Raw genomic sequence first — 18,699 nt, 5'->3', positions numbered from 1 at the left:
GGGCGGGGCGGGGCGGGGCGGGGCGGGGCGGGGCTCCACGTGGGGGGCGGGGCCCGGGGCCCGCAGGCTGGGGGCGCAGCGCTGGGATGGGGCGGGGGGGCGCCCGCAGGAGCCGGAGCCGCCGGAGCCGCCCGAGCCGGGAGCTCCCACCGCCGCTCGCCGCGTCCCGCGCCCCGGCCCCGGGCGCAGCTCCGCCCCCCCCGGCCCGCCCGGCCCCCGAGCCCGCCCCCGCCGACCTCCGCAGGCCCAGCCCCGAGCACACCCCCGTGCACTCCCAGCCCTCACCCCCCACCCCGTGCACTCCGAGCTCTCACCCCCCACCCGTGCACTCCCAGCCCCCGAGCACACCCCCCCGTGCACTCCGAGCCCTCACCCCCCACCCCGTGCACTCCGAGCTCTCACCCCCCACCCGTGCACTCCCAGCCCCCGAGCACACCACCCCTGCACTCCGAGCCCTCACCCCCCACCCCGTGCACTCCGAGCTCTCACCCCCCACCCCGTGCACTCCGAGCTCTCACCCCCCACCCCGTGCACTCCGAGCTCTCACCCCCCACCCGTGCACTCCCAGCCCCCGAGCACACCACCCCTGCACTCCGAGCCCTCACCCCCCACCCCGTGCACTCCCAGCCCTCACCCCCCACCCGTGCACTCCGAGCTCTCACCCCCCACCCGTGCACTCCCAGCCCCCGAGCACACCCCCCCGTGCACTCCGAGCCCTCACCCCCCACCCCGTGCACTCCGAGCTCTCACCCCCCACCCGTGCACTCCCAGCCCCCGAGCACACCCCCCCGTGCACTCCGACCCCTCACCCCCCACCCCGTGCACTCCCAGCCCTCACCCCCCCACCCCGTGCACTCCCAGCCCCCGAGCACACCCCCCCTGCACTCCGAGCCCTCACCCCCCACCCCGTGCACTCCCAGCCCCCGAGCACACCCCCCCACCCCGCGCAGTCTCAGCCCAGAGCACACCCCCACCCGCAGTCCCAGCCCCCGAGCACCCCCCCCACCCCGTGCACTCCCAGCCCCCGAACGGCAGCTCCTGTTCCCGGGAGGGGGCGGGGAGGGGGGAGAGCAGGGCTGCGCGCTGAGGCGGAGGGGAGGGAAGCCTCGAGAAGCTGCCAGGATGCGATCGCCCGACACGGCGCGGACTTGGGACGTGCACCTCCTCCCCATCCCCACACTGGCTGCAAAGAAGAGCCCCCCCCCCCCCAGGCCCTCGCTAACCTGTCACGGAGGAGTACCCCAGGCTGCCCCCCTGGGACCCCCCCTGCACCCTCGCGCCCTGGGGATAGCTCCGTAAGCAAACTACAGCTCTCCCTCTGCGGGTCGGCCCCGCCGAGCCAGACGGAGGATGGACGTCAGCTGTGTCGCTTTAAATGTCCAAGTCACAGAAAACAGCCCCCTGCACGCAGTGGTGGGGCTTTATCAGCCCCAAGGTCAGGACTACAGAGTCTGCATTGTGAGGAACTAAGGGGGGGGGGGGACACTGCCTTTCAAAAAAAGAGAAAGAAAGGAAAGAAAGAAACAAAGAAGAAAGAAAAAAGAAAGAAAGAAAGAAAGAAAGAAAGAAAGAAAGAAAGAAAGAAAGAAGAAAGAAAAAGAAAAAAGAAAGAGGCAGCACAGTGCACATAATTTCAAGTAGGCCACCAGAAGCAAGAAACAGGTTTAAAAGAAAATTCGTCTTGTTTGCCTGCAGAATTAGAACGTTTGGAGTTTTGCTTCTTAAGGTTTAGAGTGAAAAGCTACCTGCTTTGAAGTATTTGGATATTTTCCCCCCCGATTTCACTCACTACAATAAAATGGCACTTCCTATTTATCTCTTGTCACCAAAGGTTTCTCCCAAAGCCTGAGAGAAAAGTGCAGGAAATTTACACCACCCGGGTCGTGACAATCAAGATGCTGCTGACAACGAGAAAACCCTTCCCAACCAAAGTAGCTTAATCTAGAGAAGAAAATGGAAAACAGATCCCCTCCCGGTCCTCTCCCTCCACTAATGAGCCCCCCCCCCCCCCCCCCCCGGGCATATTGTGGAGGGAAGACCTGGGGAGGCCCAGCACCCTGCCCTTTCACTCGGCAGAAGGATTACAGAATGTCAGAAAACACAGCCTTCATTGAGACGAGAGGAAAACAAACCCTAAAAAAAAACAGGAAGTCACCTCTGCTCTACATCATTGAGATATTTCGCTGCTTGAATCCAGCCATTTCTCCCAGGCAGCAAGAAGCAGGAAAAAGATGCCCCCCCCCCGTCCCGAGCCCACGGGGAGATGCCGTCTTCCAGCCCCCAGCCCCGAAAACATCACGGCTCCCTTGAGTTTATGGAATTTTATCTCTAAGATGACCGTAAACAGCAGTTTGTCAGTAAATTTTTTTCAGAAGAAAGTTTGTTCCATTTAGGAGAGGAAAAAAAAAAAAAAACACCCCATAATAGATGATAGATAACGAGCCATTTAGCAAGTATGCAAACTTTGATCTGCAGTTATTTCATGTCGTGTAAGAAAATAAAGCCAAGAATTACAGAAATGAATTAGATGAAAAGTGATACAAAAAAAAAAAAAAGAAAGAAAAAGAAAAGAGATACTGCAAGTGCAAGGTGGGGGAGGGATTGGATTGGAAAATCGTGGCTATTAGAGCCTTTGGGGGCTAATCTGCATCTAATAGGTGGCTGGGATTTTCCATAAATTAGAAGGAAGAAGCAAAGAGTAGATCTAGTAGATTCTGTGCTATTAATGTTCTCGGGTTCATCGTAAGTCTTAGAAGACACAAGCTAATTGTCTGTATGGTTCTGCGAGTCTCTGAAATGAAGGTTGCTTTCCTCCCCCCGCACAGAAATGATCCACTTGGTCTACTAGGCGCCCCCACCGTTTTTCTCTAATCCAAATCTGTCTTTATCAAAATCCAAACTAAATTTCACTGCCTCCCTCAAGGCTTTTGGGTACACTGCCTGGTTCCGTGCATTTTTCTAGTTAGTTCCTCTTGAACTTTGCAAATTATTCTTTAGCACCTGTCCCGTTATTGCCTGAAAATTGTTTCTCTTATTATTTCATCTGGGTGTCCTCTGCCCTCCTAGATGGCATGTGTGTTTTTTTTTTTCAAGAAGAGAATTCATCTAATATTTCTTTCGAAATAGGCATTTGAGAAATGCGAGCTGATGTAATTTAGAACGCAATACTTTAAATATTAAGATTTTAATGCCAAAAATATAAAAAAATAATAACCATCTTAAAGAGAAATAAGATACGATTTGAATAAACAGTGAAGTCTGAAAAATAGGCGATGTGATGGTGAGGGAAATACAAATCAGATGTGACCTGCGGTCTCCGCTAGTGGATGAGCCGTAGCCCCAAGTGAGCGCCTTCCAGCAGGCCCACATTCAGAGAGATCTAAGGGAGGGTGAATCCGGGTCCTCCGAGGAAGTGGATCATAGGTGGCTTGTTTGTCTTACGTTATTCACTCGGTTTTATTTAACCAGTTGTTAAAAGGACAGAATCCTTCTGGAAAGTGCCCCTGGGCTGCATGCAGGGCAGCTGACTGCCTCAGACCTTTCCCCCTGTCTGCTGAAGAGAGGGCAGACGAAATCATTTGCAGGCAACACACAAGTGGCTGGAGAATCAGATAAAGGGCTATTTTGTTGCACGTAGCAATAGGAATCTTTTAAAACTCACTTTTTAGGGGATCCTTGGATGGCTCAGCAGTTTAGCACCGCCTTCAGCCCGGGGTATGATCCCGGAGACCCAGGATCGAGTCCTGCATCAGGCTCCCTGCATGGAGCCTGCTTTTCCCTCTGCCTGTCATTCTCTCCCTCTCTCTGTCTCATGAATAAATAAATAAAATCTTTAAAAATAAACAAAACTCATTTTTTAGAACTAAGGATGGAATTCAAAGATTTTTGAGAAGATTTGAGAAGGCTGTCGAGGTGCAAATGCAAATAACTAATGTACCAATACCCTCCTGAGAAAGATCCATGGAGACCTGGTTCCAGGACTTCGAAAGGCTCCCCAAAGCACATGTGGTGGCTCTTCGGGGGGCTGGGGACGTCTGGCCTGCAGACTGAGGCCAGTCCTGTTCTGGGGGGAGGGGGGGGTTGGGGGTCGGCCCCCGAGCCCCGAGAGCAAGGAGCCGGGTTTACTGAGTACCCACTACCTGCGAGGTGCAGAAACCAGCCGGTGCTTGGCAGAGGTGCTAGTTGCAAACACCAAGAGGTGAGGCTCCAGGCAATGAGGCATCTCCCAGGGCTCTGGCAGCTGCAGAGGGGCCAGAGATGCCACCTGAACCCTGCCCCTTCCCCCATTCAAGCCATCACTTCCTTGGCAGAGGGCATGCAGGAAGCGCAAGGGCCATTGCTCCCTGGGGACCTAGGTCTCTCCCGGGGCCTGTCCTGGTCGGATGTTGGCTTTGCCTTCCAGGAACAGGCTCTCCAAATGGGGGGGCCTTCAGGGCCTCCCTCGAGGTGCTGTGCACCTTTGGGAACGTGTCACCTTTCCGGCCTCCACAAGCCATCCCATGAAAGCTGCCGCCTGCGAGCTACCTGGACATCAGGGCGGTGACCTGGTGAAGTGCAGGACCGCAGGGCCTCTGACGCCCCGACGCCCGGGCCCCAGCCCAGTGTCCGGCAGTAGGTCTGGGCCGGGCCCAAGAACTTGCATTTCCCACACCTTCCCAGGTGACCTGGTATTGCTGTCCCCGGACCACACTTCGCACTTAGATATGAGGCCCCGATTTGCCCTCAGCAAATTCTGCAAGCTACGAAGATTTCATTATTTTATCTCCTAGTTATGTTTCCTTAGGAGGAATCTAGAAACAAAATTTCAGTAAAGCAGCCTGACAGCTAAGGGACACTCTGAAGGGGGGTGAGGGAGGAAAAGAGGATGAGATTTCCCTACTGGTCCTTCAAAGGCCAGCCCTGACAATAAAATCAGCTGGCTCTCTGACCCCAGTGACTTTGCTAAAGGAAACTAGCACCCTCCACTGCCACCGCCGCAGAAGAACAATAGATCCAGCTTCAAAGAAGTTCCAGACGTAACCATAGTATCTTAGCAATGGAAGGAACCTCCGCAGTCTAGCCCGCCCACCTGTTCCTCCCCCTCTGACCTCCCAGCCTTCCCTAGCTTAGTCTGGAAAAAAAAAAAAAAAAAAAAAAAAACCCTCAGAGATAAAAATCACTTGTGCAGAATCATGCAGCCAACGGCGGTTAACGGGTGCTCCTTCAATGACCTATTTACACGGCAGCCTCCGTCGGAAGTTACGTTTGGGGACACCATAGAAAGTATGTAGGATAATGACACCTGATGGTATCCAGCTTTCACAATCCCTTAAAATCATCCAAACCTTCCAAACAGCCCCAAAGGATTTGAGGGTCCAGGAGGAGGGGTGTGGGACACATCCAAGTGGACTCCAGACTCCAGTGCTCCCTCTGTCTGGTGTCGGCGGGAAACTGATCCCGAATTTTTTCCTAATCTCCCTTCGACAACACTTACTTAGAGATGATTGCTAGACCAACCCTCCGCCATCCTACTCTGGGACAGACCTACACGTTGTGCTACGTCTTTCCTCTTGGATCTTTAAAGTCTCGATTTACTCCCCGGGTGCCCCTCTGGTGGCGAAGGGAAGTCAGGTGGCTCACGCGTCATCCCAACAGGGACTTTAGGCTTGAGCTGTGACTGAACAACTGAGCAACTGACTGCGACGGTCAAGACCGAGTCAGAGAAGCCTGAAAAGGATCCCCACGGTACTAGGAATCCTGCAAAACGGTCAGTAAGAGGCCAGAACCCAGCGAGTCCTCAGTCACCTGTGACGTGTCGCACGTGAGTCGTGCATCGCAGGCTTACCCTGGGAGATGGATTGTTCTCTGCCAAGAACAGGTAGATAGCGAGAGCGTGAGTCCGCCAGCGTGGCAGACGCATCAATTCGAAACCAATGAGGGAGGGTTTTTTTGTTGTTGTTTTTTTTTAAGTATAAAATCGTCTCCTCGGTTTTGAAGAATGAGCCTACACCGGAATATCAGAAATGGTTACTGAAGGACTCCTCGGCTCACAGCGAGGTATTTCAAGAATAACCAAGGCCGGGTTAGGGGCCTAAATCTTCCCACGCATCCTCCGAGTGTTAACAGAACCTTTGGGGCACTGGGGGGATAGTCCTATGTCACCAAGCAACTGATTGGGCCCCTGTGCGAATCCTGACCTGCTCGCCTTCCTGCCACCAGGGCATCAATCAGCCTTAAGGGCGCCTGGCAGGTGGCTCACTCCGAGAAGCGGCTGCCCCAGGATCGAGCCCCTCAGCTCCCCGATCGGTGGGGAGTCTGCTTTCCCCCTGCTTGTGCTCCCTCCTCCTCTCTACAAATAAATAAAATCTTAAAAAAAAAAAAAAAAAAAACAGCCCGTGCATCCCCCCAGCCCCCGTCCTTTCTAACTGATGCCCCGACCGTCACAGGGGCCTCAGCTACTCTGCCCTTCCCACCACCACCTCCCGGCCTCTGGCTGCCACCCTCCCTTCCAGTCCTTCCCCGCACGTCTCTCGTCCAGAACTGGGCCTCCAGGAGGCAAACGCAGACCTCATGCTACGCTTCCTCCCCACCTTGTTTCCTTACCTGCCCGAACTTCGAACTTCGTCCCTGGGTGATCGTTTTCCTTCCTCGAGCACAGGCTCCTTTCTCAGCGCATTTATTCACTAAGCTGGAGACAGAAAGAGCTGGAATTCAGAGAGCGCCAGAGGATGGCTCTGGACGTGGGCCACTCGGTGACGGGCGACAAGGGCTTGCCCGCGGGCCCTGGCTCGGCCTGGCGCTGCTGGGGCCTCCACCTCCCCGACCGGCCCAGCGGCCGCCCACAGCGTCCCTCTTCCCACTTCACGAATGAGGAAGCTTGGTCTCGGGTCACCCATTTTCCCAAGGCCCCAGACGCAAGCAAAGGTCATGTCAGGGTGGGGGTGCCCACGGTGCACGGCGGCCTGGGCAGCTGGGGGGGAGCTGGGTGCAACAGAAACCCTCTACCTGGACCCCGGGGCTCAGCAGTGGGGCACCTGCCTTCAGCCCAGGGGATGACCCCGGGGTCCCTGCATGGGGCGTGCTTCTCCCTCGGCCTGGGTCTCTGCCTCTCTGTCTCTCTGTGTCTCTCATGAATAAATAAATAAAATCTTAAAAAAAAAAAAAAAACCCTCTACCTACTACACCGCATGCCATCCCCCAGGTGGCTTTCACGGACACAGCTCACTCCTCCGGAGCCTAGAACCGTGTGGTCCTTGGCTCGCCCACAGGCACCGAGCAGTCACCACCGTCAATTTGAGACCGTTTCCCCCACCTCCCCCCAAAACCCATACCCATTTGCAGTCACTCCTCGTTTCCCCCTTAATCCCTTCAGCCCTAGATGGCAGCGAATCTCGGCTCCCTCTCTTCACATTGGCCTATTTAACACTTATGCAAACTCACACAAATGGGACCGTACAGCACAGCTTCCCGCGGCTGGCTGCTTTCCCCTCCTACGAAGTTTTAGGTCCATCTACATTGTAGCCAGAACCTGGAAAAAAACCCATCAGCTAATGGGCACCTGTTTGGGATTTTTTGGGTTTTTTCCACTTTAGGGCTACAACGAATAATGCTGCCATAGTATCTGTGCACACATTTTTTTTGGTGGACATATTTTTTTAAAGATTGTATTTATTTATCCATAAAAGACACAGAGAGAGAGGCAGAGACCCAGGCAGAGGGAGAAGCAGGCTCCATGAAGGGAGGCCCGAAGTGGGACTTGATCCTGGGACCCCAGGATCAGGCCCTGAGCCAAAGGCAGAGGCCCGACCGCTGAGCCACACAGGCGCCCGTGTGTTTCATTTCTGTTGGGTACATACTCAGGAGGGAACTTGCTGGACCACATAATAACCCTATGTTAAACCTTCTGAGGAACTGCCAATCTCTGTTCCAAGTAGCAATACCACTATTCCCACCAGCGATGTGGAAGGGGTTCTCATTTCTCCACTTCCTCATAAACACTTACTATCAACGTCTTTTCCATCATCGCCGTCCTAGGCGGGTAAGAGGACATCTCTGTGGTTTGGGTGCATATTTTCTTAACAACTAGTCACAGTGAGCATCTCTTCAAGTGCCGATTTGCTGCTTAACTAATCATCTTGGAGGAGATCTTGATTCAGACCCTTTGCATTTTTTAATTGGGTTGTTTGTCATTGATGATTTGTTCTTGAGTCGTAGCAGTTCTTTATATAATCTAGACACCAGCCCCTTATCAGATAGATATATCATTTACAAATATCTTTTCTCATCCTACGGTTTGTCTTTCCATTTGCTCAATAGTGTTCTTTGAAGCACAGAAAGGTTTTAATATTGATGAGGTTCAATTTATCTTTTTTTTTTTTCTGTTCCCTCTTTGTGTTATATCTAAGCGGGCTTTGAATGACCCAAGGTCACGAAGATTTACTCTTCCACTTTCTTCTAAAAATGTCATAGGTTCAGCTCTTGTATTTAGGGCCAAGATCCATTTTTAGCTAGTTTTCGTGCAGAGTGTGAGGAAGGGGTCCGACTCCCTTCTTTTGCATGTGCCTATCTCGTTGTCTCAGCACCGTTTGTAGAGAAGATTTTTCCTACCCCATTTCTTGTTTTGACACCTCTGTCAAAAATCAAGTGAACACCTAGACGGGGCAAGCTGGCGGAGGAGTCGGATCCCCAAGTCACCTGTCCCCACCAACTTACCTAGGTAACTTCCAAACCATCCTGAAAACCTACGAATTCGGCCTGAGATTTAAAGAGAGAACAGCTGGAAGGCTACTGTGAGAAGAGTTCGCGCTTCTATCAAGCTTTGGAATCCAACTTTATTGACTGTGTCATTTCTGTGTCTTTGTTACTTTAATGTGTGATTTAAATAAATGTTTTTAAGTACATTAAAAAAAATCAAGTGAACATGGACATTAAGGGTCTGCCTGGATTCTTAACTCCATTCCACTGATTCTCTTGATAACCTGATTCCATCTGATGGTAAGTAGTGAAGACCTTAACACCAAGATGGGTTTTATCTCAGGACATTTGTCTTGTAAAGCCTGTCTTCCTTGAGCAATCTCTCAGAAATAATAAGGCAAGACGGGAAGATGATAATTCTCAGATCCTACCCTGAATGTATGACGTGATATGTTATTAATGCGATATTATTAACTGAGCACAATAGCAAAAGATTTTTTGGGCCCAAAGGAAAAACATCCGGTTAAACCCATTCCTTACATTATGATACATGACAGTCTCTGGAATCATTCTAGGGGAGAATTATTCTATAATTATTCTATAATTCTCTCTCTTCTATACCTTCCATCTAGATAAAAATTTGTTTTTACTTATAACCTTTATAAGAAATCAGTTCTGGGGCAGCCCGGGTGGCTCAGCGGTTAGCGCTGCCTTCAGCCCAGCGCATGATCCTGGGGACCCGGGATCGAGTCCCACATCAGGGTCCCTGCATGGAGCCTGCTTCTCCCTCTGCCTGTGTGTGTGTCTCTCTCTCCTCTCTGTGTATTCTCATGAATAAATAAATAAAATATTTTTTAAAAGAAATCAGTTCTAAGCCTATTTCAAAAATATTTAATAATTATAATTCATAAGTAATTATAAGTAATATTTATTTTGATCCTCAATCCCAGCTGTCAGTCTGATCCTGTACGTTATTAAAGTAACAGAGAAGTGAGAGGCTCTCCTATTTATTTTTCTATTAAAGATTTTATTTATTTATTATAGAGAGAGAGAAGCAGGCTCCATGCAGGGAGCCCAATGTGGGACTCGATCCCAGGTCTCCAGGATCACGCCCTGGGCTGAAGGCAGGCGCTAAACCTCTGAGCCACCCAGGGATCCCTGGCTCTCCTATTTATTGGTTGACCTGATGAAGTTTAGGATTGGCTAGGACTCTGCACGTAGGTCTGGGAAAGCACTCCTTTCCCTTGTTCCACGTCCTCTGAAAGGCAGCACGGTGTGTGGAGTGTTTCCCTGAGAGAATTAGGGGAAATGCTATATGGAGTTAGCATTGCTCCATTATTCTATCTGAGGTTAGAAGATTGATTACATGGGGACAAAGAATCAGCCATCCTTCCTGCTGGCTGGTCAAAGATAAAGACCTGGTGGAAAAAAAAAAAAAAAAAAAGACCTGGTGAAATTATGAAAGCAGCAACACAAGGGAAGATCAGAGGCCATCCAGATACTTTCTAAGCACAGAATTTCTCTAAATCTACCTCCTGTCTTGATGCAAGTTCATCACTAGTAATGGCCAAACAGAAACATTTTGAATTCTTTAAATATCTTTTAAGAATAAGACAGAGTGCCTCTTTTCTTGGCTCTTCTTCCTCGTCGGTTTTGAAACTTAAGTGATTCTAATTGGTAAGCATAATATAATCTGCTTTAAACAAAAATAGTTTAGGGGCAGTTTAGGGGCACCTGGGCGGCTCAGTGGGTTAAGCGTCTGCCTTCAGCCCACGTCATGATCTCAGGGTCCCGGGATCCAGCCTCACAAGGGGCTCCCTACTCAGCGGGGAGCCTGCTTCTCCCTCTCCCTCTGCCCTCCCTCTACTCGTGCTCTTTCTCTCTCTCTCTCTCTCTCTCTGTCAAATAAATAAAATCTTCAAAAAAACGAAAAACAAAAAATTGAAAACAGTTTATAGGTCTTCAAGAAGGCCTTGGAGAGGAGAGTCCATGGGCTCCCACTTACAGTTTTATAAACAGTATAAATGCTTTCATTTTTTTTATTATGATAAGGATGGTGATTAACACGAGAACATAGCGGTTAAGGTCCAGAAATCTGGGTCCAATAGCACCAAACTATTGGTGGGAAACATGAAGCATCTTCTTTGAGGGGCAGGAATGGGATGTAATCTCTGGAGAAAGCTTAAAAGAATAGTGTTGTTCTGGAGAAGAACATTGGCCCGTTCATTCATTCAACACTTACGGCCGGCCTTGTAAGCTCCAGATAGTTTTAGGTGGAATAAGCAGCACAATAAACAAAGTCATGGCCATCATAAAATTGGCATTCTGATCATTTTTTTTTTCTGTACAAAATGGAAAGAACTGTAAATGGTCAGCCCTGTGTCTTAACTGAGGAAGGAAGGACCAGGTTACAACATGATGCTACAGCAAGAAAGAATTACATTAGATCGAAAGAATGTTCAAGGTAGAAGTTGATAAAGTCCTGAATTTGTTCCCTTAAAAATTAAGTTATAATTGAAAGAGAGAACATGTTTCTCTTCCAAGAGTGTAGACAACTCCACCTGCAAACCAGGTCCACCTGCAAACCAGGTCACAGATCGCCATTTCATATTCAGTCAGGCCCTACGCTTAACGTGGAAGACGGAGGCCCTGGGAGGTGAAGTTTAGGAAGAAATGGCAGGTAGAAAAATGGTTAATTTGGCATTTTTGATAGTGCATATAAACAGCTTTTGAAAAACTGCTTACATTTCACTGACATATTGTGATGCTGGTGTATATATTTATTTAGTCACACTTAGTACCCTAAGTGTATACAATTGAAATGATTATTTGTCTGGCAGGTGGCATTTAATGTTTCATTTCACCAACTTACAGGTCCCTATATTCTTTTTATTTTTGTTTCTTCCCCTACAATATCCATGGACATGGTTTTTTGGTTTTTTATTTTTTGTTTTTGCTTTTTTTTTTTTTTTTGCAGGAAATTGCATTTTCTCATCTAGATATAAAAAATGTTCACAGAAGTATCTGTAAGACCTGAATTGCCAGCTTTGTGCAAGCCACAAGGAGCTCTCTGTCACCCAGCACCGCATCACTAACTCGGGGTGGGCCGCCCGGTGTTACAGATACCATCCATAGTGAAAGAGGAGGTGGGGAACTTTGCAGGGCTTTCCATCTGCTATGCATTTTGTTTTAGGACTTGTTTTTCTCTGAAGAATGCAGTTCACAAGAGCTAAGGTTTTCCCTAAAGTATTCAAGAAGAACCAAACAGAAAACCACAAAACTGTAACACTTAATTCATAGTAAGACTATAACAAAGGAAGAAAAGGCAATCAAGAAACTACTTTACAGGGGCACCTGGGTGGCTCAGGGGTTGAGCGTCTGCCTTCAGCCCAGGGCGTGACCCTGGGGTCCTGGGATCGAGTCCCACATCGGGCTCCCCGCAGGGAGCGTGCTTCTCCCTCTGCCTGTGTCTCTGCCTCTCTCTCTGTGTCTCTCATGAATAAATAAATAAAATCTTAAAAAAAAAAAAACTACACAGAACAGAATTCAGTCACATTTGAGAAAGAAAAAAATTACCCAAATAGACAGCCAATCAATTGTTTTTATTGTACCCTCTAGGGAAACAAATGTGTAGGTTCTGTATATAAATAAACTTATTCCATAGTTTTAAGAAATGTAATGTTCCTTAGGTGTTCACAAACTCCGTGTTTTCAACCAAAGTACAAAATTAATTTTTCTTTCCTGGATACAGATCATTAAGATCTGTGTCATAGTCACATATAGATCTCAAGGTATATAAAATACATGTTCCCATTCTTGCATCTTAAATGGGTATAACTAATATTGATATTATATTCCTAAGGCTAGGATGCATTGATGGAGATAAGTTATTAGAAGAAAATGCAGAAAATAATGTTTGATGGCTACCCGTGATCGATACAGCATGCAAGCACCCCCTGACCCCGGGAAGGGAAAGAGAATGAAGGGAAGAGCAAAGGAACAGGCTGGTAGGATGCTGGGGACAAACTTGATGCTGGTAGAGAAACCAGGAGATATTTCAACAGATAGGAGGTGATGTGCACTCTTCTCCCCAGGATGGAAGACCTTGGGAGGATTCTGGACAAGGGGCAATTTTTCTGACCTGTGAATTCGAGCAAAGAGTACTTCAGGCTTCCCCTCTCTCCCTGGGAGCCCTTCCACTGCCCCTGGCGTCCCAGGTGGTCTTTCGAGGGGTGGCCCAGCGCTGGTAAGAGAGGGCTTTGTTGATTGGACTCCTTCAAGATTTACCAACAGCCCAACTTCACCCGATGGGCCTCCGGGACAACTGTGTGCCGCTGGAATCCGGTTCCCCTGGAACACGGATGGTAACGAGCCCTGCCTCAGCTGAGGGAGGCCTCAGCGATACACCACGAAAAAGGATTCGATTCCAAAAAGATGTGCACCACTCTTGTCAATACGACTGTGTAATTTTGTAAGTAGGATCATAGAGAATAAATAGGTCACAGATGATAAATACACTATTTAGCAATCCTTCAACTCTCGCCATTTTTATTTTTCTCATGTTTGCCAAGGCCCTCCCACCAATTTCTCTCTCGTATTGCCTCTTCTTTGCCCACCTATGAACAGAAATGCCCTGGAGACTAAGCATGACGTAAATATAAGATGGAACAGATGGTGTGCTAAATAACCCTGCCCCCTCCCCAGAAAACCGGGGGTTGAAGGTGCTTTTAGCACACTGTGTGTTTCTCTAAGGCTAAAATCCTGTTGTACCTTTTTATCCTATGGGTCCTGTTCAGGAATCTGATCTGCACTGTAGTGTGTAGCTAAAGCCATAAAACAGTAGAAGTCTCTGAGGCAAGATCCATGAAACCCCCGAGCCGCTGTGCACCCCGCTTGCAACTTACCACTTGTCCCACCAGGGTATCATGTGCTGTCGCCAAGATGCTCCTGCTTATTTTTTTTGCAACTCTTCATTGATAAAAGTCATGAATTCTGAGTACGTTCGCAGGAGCCTCTGAACCAAGGCTCGAGTCAGGACATAAATATGTTGTCCCGTGATGGGGAATGGCTACAAAATGCGGAGGCCTTGTGGATAAAAATTCCTGTACAGTTCCAACATTAATTAGTACGTAAATTGTTTTTAAAATTTACATCTGTTGAACCCTTAATGGGTCTGCCCCGATTTCCTTTTATTTTTTTTTTTTCATTTATTTATGATAGTCACACAGAGAGAGAGAGAGAGGCAGAGACATAGGCAGAGGGAGAAGCAGGCTCCATGCACCGGGAGCCTGACGTGGGACTCGATCCCCGGTCTCCAGGATCGCGCCCTGGGCCAAAGGCAGGCGCCAAACCGCTGCGCCACCCAGGGATCCCTCCTTTTATTTTTTTAAAGAATGTCCACACACAGGTACCTACGTACTGGGTAATAGTAGCATGTAATTCCAAAAGGTGTGGTGATCCTTTATTGCTTGGAAGGATTATTTGATTCTTTAATTTTTTTTAAAGACTTTATTTATTTATTCATGAGAGACCCAGAGAGAGAGAGAGAGAGAGAGAGGCAGAGCCACAGGCAGAGGGAGAAGCAGGCTCCCTGCGGGGAGCCCGATGAGGGACTCGACCCCAGGACCCCGGGGTCATGACCTGAGCCCAACGCAGACGCTCAACCACTGAGCCCTCCCTCCCCAGCCAAGCATCCCTGATTGTCTAATTATTAACATTAGATTGTATAGGTTAAGCATGTCCTTCAAAGTGCCTCGGGGAACCACTACCAATAACACCAATAACACTTTCAAACTAACACAGGGGACAACAGAGGAGGAGCGGAGAAGAAAACTGAAATTAGAATCTTCCAAATGTATTCCTCTGTCCTTAAGAGGAGATGCAGTCTGGAAATTATTTACATTTGCAAATATTCCGTAGAAAGCACAACTTCTCCACCTTGGGACCTTCAAATGTTGGTCCCTCACCACCTGGAAGGTTAAGTCTCCCTCTTCCCCTCTCCCTTCCTTCCTCCTCCCCCTTCTCTCCCCCTCATTACACACACACACACACACACACACACACACGTATACCCATATCTATATGCTCAATTTTATTTTTAGATCAATGTTTTATGCCTACGTCTTATGGCCTTAGAAAACAGAAAATAAATTTCTGGTCCCTATGGTTGAATCTATATATTAACAAACAAATTTGACTAATGAAGAACAAAGGGCCAGATTGAATATAGTAGAAATTTGACGTGTCTGGTTGGTGGCGGTGTTGGGGCTTTTTAATCCTATTTTCAATGTTAAGAAAATCCAGTTAGATTTATGTAACTTAAAGCACTCTATTAGATCAGAAGTACGTATTAATTGTTTTGTTGATAATGATAATTTAGGGGAATGGAGAGGAAGGAGAAAACAGATCATCGAGACATGCAGAGAAAACCTCTGGGCTCCGAATCAGTTTGCAGGAGGAGGGAGAGGGGAGTCGCCTTCTGCACCAGTTTCATCAGAGATTTATCAACACCACCTCTTTCCCCTCTTTCGAACTCTGATTACATGGCCCTCATTCAACGAATGAAGCACCATAAGGTTAGAATTAGATGCGTGTCTCATTATTAGGGCCTCTAGGAAGACAAGACCGTCTACACTTGCCATCGTGCCATTAACCATAGCCAGGGTCCCCCCAGAGCCTTTATCTGCACAGCCCGGCTCGATAAGAAGGTAGGAGGCTTTGAAACTGGATTAAATGTGAGCAAAATACAACTCCTTGGGAAGGCATTCCACTGTATTCTAAAAAATAAGATTTTCAGACTTTAATTTATAGGGCTCTTCCAATTTGTGACTATCCACCAATGAATTCTAAATCCATTTGCTTTACAGCGAACTAACTAGAAACACCTCAGGGTCAGGCTCTCCAGGACGGTCGAATTAATGTGGCAATCTAAAGGAGAAGACTCGACAACAACCCACGCTAAATATTTCCCAGACGCATAAGATGTGACATTGACTTGAAAATTGCCCTAGGTCACCGTTTTGTTTCAAGATGCCACACTGAGCTTCAGATCTGACTTACGGTGTGTGTTGTATGCTCTCTGGCAGCCACGGGCTCGGCAATTTTTTTCAGACAAACATAACATAGCAAATGGCTAAGCTTAAACAAAACTTTACTGCTACCAATTAAATGTTCTTTAGTGTAATGCTTTGGAAATGCTCCAAAATTCTCAGTTTCTTTAAAAAATAAAAATAAAAAGTTTTTGCCAAAGTCATTGTTGCTGCATTTACCCAGTCCCCAAATGGTAAATATAGCCCTAACTGTAAAGAGAGCAAAAAAACAAAATAGGGACGCCTGGGGGGCTCAGTGGTTTAGCGCCGCCTTCGGCCCAGGACGTGATCCCAGGGTCCCGGGATCGAGTCCCACATCGGGCTGCCCACAGGGAGCCTGCTTCTCCCTCTGCCTGTGTCTCTGCCTCTCTCTGTGTGTCTCTCATGAATAAATAAATAAATAGAATCTTAAAAAAAATAAAAAATAAAAAAATAAATTCTAGATGAACTATGCCAAAGTCCTAGAGTTCGTTTTTTTCTTTTGACTTTCTTCTGCAGCAAAGACATAAAATGCACATTGAAATTTATGAAAACGGCCACAGTGTTTATCTTTTTTTTATTACAGTGATTAAGGCATTTAAAATACATTCTGAGGTTCAACATGGTCTCTCCTAAAGAAAGCTTTCAGAGAATAACCTGAGGTTGTTAATAGTGAAATAAAAATCCTTTGAGTAAAAAGTCTTGAAATGACCTATCCCACTGAATGCCTTACGCCTCTTTCCCTCTCGGAAAAGCATCACTTATTAGTGGAGTAAAATGATAAAACTCAAATAACTTCAGCACTGGGTTCTTCTGTAGTCTCTTAGCCTTCAAGGTGAGCACATGATGACTGCAACTAAGAGAACAGTTAAGCTTTATTTAACAACACGCTTGGTCATTGCTTTCCCCTTGGAGGCTCACAGGTGCAAAATTAAACTGAATCCACTATTTGAGGTTATGAAGTGGATGTGATGGGGCACCTACCTCAATGGGTTTTTTTTTCTACCAGGAAGTATTCCAAGTATAACATCATATGATGTGAACATCAGGAACCTCCACAGAAGGCAGAAATTATGCTCCACCCATTTTATGCCCTCAGCACGATGTCTTCTATACACGTTCAATAAATGTAGATTATGAGAGCGGAGAGTGAACGAAAAAATAAGCAAAAGGATATGTGTCATTTTTGTCCAGTATAGCAACTTTCTGTTCTTTAAGAACGTTTTGATATAAAAGACCAGTAAAAATTTCACAACACGTTTTCCGAGTGAGGTTAAATCTAACACTAAATCTAGTGGGCGTGAAAGGAAGAAAGCAAGCTATCCTCGGAAGTCACCCCTGTGAGCCTCCGGTCCTGAAATTTAAGAAGGACCCAGAAGGTCAGTGGGGCTGCTCAGCCTCCACCTCCAGTATGAGAAGGTGCCGAGTCCTGATGTCCAGGCTTCCCCAAACCCGTCTCTTTAAAGCAGTGTAAGTGGCTGGGGCTGAGACTTACCCTTTAAAGTTTTAATCAAAACCCTATAGAGGCCTGGCCCAGGACGGCCGGACCCCTGACATCTTCCCACTGCTGTGGCCATGCTCCCCTCCCAAACCACCTCTACCCCAAGGCTCCCAAGCCCTGGTCCCACGCCCCTGAGACCTTACCTGGCCCTCTCTCCAAGTCACAGAGCGGCCTTCCAATTCACGTGGTCTGCTCCAGGAAGGCTGTTGCATGAGCACGACCTTCACGAACTCTTCCCCAGTCCCGGCAGCATGCGGTGACTCATCCCCAACCACCTCACTTCATCAGATTACTCTGTTAGAGAGACATGTAACAATTTCCGAGGCCTTAGGGGTGAGAGCCATAGTGCAACTCTTCTGGATACCCTGCCCTACTTCCCAGTGAGCAACTCCCAAGGTATGTGGTTAGGATTTGTAACCCAAAGGAGAAGAGATTATTGTTTTCCTCTAGAATTAGCTTATGTGGCTTCTTTAATCAAGGCATGTTAATCCAAGGCAAAGCCCTTTCTGCAGCCATATTCTATCGTAGTAGAATAAGAGGCATGTCTTATCATAGGAAAGTCAGGTAAGCAAAGGCTGCACTCAGCAATTTCACCACCCTCATGGGTACGCAAAGAGGTCACTCTTGCTCTGCAAAGCACTATGATGGCAGATCCAGTGCACATAACCAGCATCATGCAATAGCTATGTGGTCGTGGAAGTAATAATGATGGTGGTATGATGGTGGGGGGGTTTGTGGTGGTGGTGGTGGTGGTGGTTGTGGTGGTGGTGGTGGTCGTGGTTGTCGTCATGGTGGTGGTGATGGTAATAGTGGTGGTGGTGGTCATCGTGGTGGTGGTGGTGATGGTGATAGTGGTGGTGCTGGTGGTCGTGGCGGGGGTGGTGGTGGTGGTGGTTGTGGCGGGGGGGTGGGGTGGTCGTGGTGGTGGTGGTGGCAGCAGAGAACTATTTGCGTACGTAGGAGAATCCTGGTATGCTCTGTACCTAAAAGATGATCCCGGAGAAATCCAGGAAAGAGAAATCCTCATCTCCCTCGATTGTGAACTGGAGAGCCCAGAGCTCAGTGAGATCCGAGTCTCTCCCTGGCAATCACTCCCATGGTGATCTCATCCAATCCCGCGGCTTGTTATGTTCTATCTAGAAACTGATGACCGCCAGGTTTATGTCTCTTAGCCCAAGTCTGGCCCTGAACTCTCCTCAACTTCCTACTCCACAATTTCCCCTTGGGGTATCTACTGAATGCCCCAAAGTTAGTACGCCCAAACCGCACCTCTGCTCTCCCCCACCTGATTGCTTACTGCCCCCACCCCCACCCACCTAAAATAAAATACTAAAGAATGAAAAAGTTGGCCTACTTGCAATCTTTCCAACCTCAGTTAATGGATCCATCCTTCTAGTTAATTCAGGCCACAATCCTTGGGCCTCTATTTCCTTCAGTTCTACCTTCAAAATATATAAA

At 48.1% G+C, this 18,699-nt stretch overlaps 1 long non-coding RNA gene across 1 annotated transcript; it reads right to left on the bottom strand.

Annotated features, from left to right (window-relative positions):
- Positions 1-5,197: 5,197 nt before the first annotated feature.
- On the bottom strand, positions 5,198-17,966 carry LOC140624301 (uncharacterized). Its single transcript, XR_012023792.1, has 3 exons — positions 17,385-17,966; positions 6,583-6,667; positions 5,198-5,983 (listed from the first exon to the last, which is right to left on the bottom strand). It is a non-coding gene; the product is annotated as an uncharacterized lncRNA (long non-coding RNA).
- Positions 17,967-18,699: the final 733 nt, after the last annotated feature.

Source organism: Canis lupus, chromosome 34 (assembly GCF_048164855.1).
Source record: "Canis lupus baileyi chromosome 34, mCanLup2.hap1, whole genome shotgun sequence".
In the NCBI taxonomy this organism is placed as follows: Eukaryota; Metazoa; Chordata; class Mammalia; order Carnivora; family Canidae; genus Canis; species Canis lupus.
Note: the sequence above shows the minus strand (reverse complement) of the source record. Positions and strands in the feature narration are given on the sequence as shown.